Here is a 2227-nt window from a genome sequence, read left to right as displayed (position 1 = left end):
TCCAGTCTGTTGGGGCACCACACCCTGGCCCCAAAGTCCACCTTCAGCATTCCCTGGGAACCTCGCCGCTCCATTCCCTTGTTGTTCTGTTGCACCCCATTAGTGTTTTGCCTCGGTGTGGTGGGATCAGATCGGGTGCAATTCCCACACTGTGTCTCCTGTAAGTGTTGTCCCCTGTAGGGCTATGGGTCAGTGAGGGGTGTATGATTGATCTTGAAATGTCCTTTTTAACAATGAATGCCACACGATTTCCTTTGTTTATATCATTCCCAATATAGTAAACCATATGAGTTCCTGATTCAAAATGGCCAGTACTATCCCCTTTCAGCTCAGCAACACCTGAAATATCGCTCTTTATGCATTTCGTTTTATTTTTGATGACTTCCAATTTCCTAGATTCACACTTCATGCATTCCAAGTTCTGATTATTACCAGATGTTTGCAGCTGCTTCTTCTCATTTTGAGTTGTCGTGCCCCAGCAGCAAATGAATACCCTGAAGGCTTCACTCCCACAGGCTTTACTCCATCCACAGCATTACGTCAGTTCTGCTCTGAGAAGCAAGCTAGTCCACGTTATGATGGCTGCCCTGCTTTGAGAAGGCAGCTCTTCCTCTTTCGTGTTTTCAGTGCCTGTTGACTTGAGAGCTCAGCTCCAAGCACTGTCTCTGGCAATGGTCTGCTTCTGTTCTTCATGTTTTCAGTAAATGACCATGTTGTGCTATTATCCCCAGGGTCTTTAGTGGATAGTTCCTCAGAAACGGACAGTCTAATCTTTCTTCATAGTGTGTTCTTAGTCTGGAAGTTCTGCTGAAACCTGCTCACTTTGCGTGGGCCTGGTGGCATTTGAAATACCAGTGACATGACTTCCAGCATCACCTCAACACACAAGCTACCACAGTACACAAACTGACAGAAAAGTGGTGGATTCGCCCATAAAATCCTTCAATATTCTAACTCGAGGCTTAAATATTTTGGTCCATTCTTTCAGCTTAAGAAACAGAAATGCTGCATGAACTTTTACCTGTCGATTGTCTACCAGATCTTTGCATATTTCATTGTAATAATTTACTTTGTCTTCACAAACTACCCTTTGAATCTTCTGCGCAGCTTTTATGTCATAATTTCTTTCACTCATCAGAACACGGTCACACCACATTTAACCATCTGACAAGCAGATCTCTCTTGCTTCTGACTATTTGCTCCTGGGGGTTGACATAAGATGTATAAAATTCTGGCAACAACTTCACTTTAACCCTCCACTTTGCTAAAGATCAGCAAAATCTGTCTAGCTCTTGCTTATAACCATGTGGAATTATTCATTAAATCCCTATGCACTCTGTACAGTGGATGGGAGCCCCATATGCTAAAGAGGAACAGATTGCTTCCTTTTTCAGAGATGTCCCTAAAATGGTCTTTTATCAGTGACTGTACGTGAAAAATCCTTGATCAGTGATGGTACATGAAACTCACCCGATCTGTGGTGACGCAATACACTCTTCTGTTGGTTTTCCCTCATGAAACCAGATTACGTCCTCATAAGGCCTGAGCACTGCAGTAGATTATTCTTGGCTTTTCTCTTAGGTGGATTGAACTCTATGTTTCCTTCCTGGGGGGAAATCATGCTGTCTTCTGCAAAGCAAGCCCTGAGGAAGGGGGAGGATGTGTAACTCAGGGCCGCTCCAGTAAATGAGGTACGATCATAGTTCATGGGGAGAGTGTATCTTTACCCCCAGAATTATTTTTACAAGTGAAATCAGACTAGATTGTACAACAAGGCACTCATAAGAAGAGAAAGTAAAAGAGGACACGTTTTCTACTTGACCATAGATCCTCAAATTCTCCTTCAATGACGCTCTACCTATGGGACTGATAGATACATGTAGCTGATGCAGGACAGGAGTAGTCCAGGAGGAAATCCAAAGGATGCAGCTTCATGGAGGGGCTCCACTGGAGCTGGGACAAAGAAGTTTAAAGAAGAAAGGGGATGGAAACCAACATCTACTAGATTCCCACTACGTAGCAACGGGCTCTGAGTGGTACCCATGGTTTGCACTCGGCTTCAAACCAAAATGCTGTTAGTTTGAGCCCACCTGGCAGCTCCATGGAAGAATTGCCTGGCAAACTCTTCTTAAAAATTACAGCCAATTCCCGACATGATCGCTGAAGTGGGTGCATAAATAAATGTGGTGAAGAAAGCTGGTGGTGCCCGGCTATCAAAAGATATAGT

The sequence above is a fragment of the Echinops telfairi genome, unplaced genomic scaffold, assembly GCF_000313985.2.
Source record: "Echinops telfairi isolate 266 unplaced genomic scaffold, ASM31398v2 ScPeMD7_9;HRSCAF=40, whole genome shotgun sequence".
Lineage (NCBI taxonomy): Eukaryota > Metazoa > Chordata > Mammalia > Afrosoricida > Tenrecidae > Echinops > Echinops telfairi.
Note: the sequence above shows the minus strand (reverse complement) of the source record.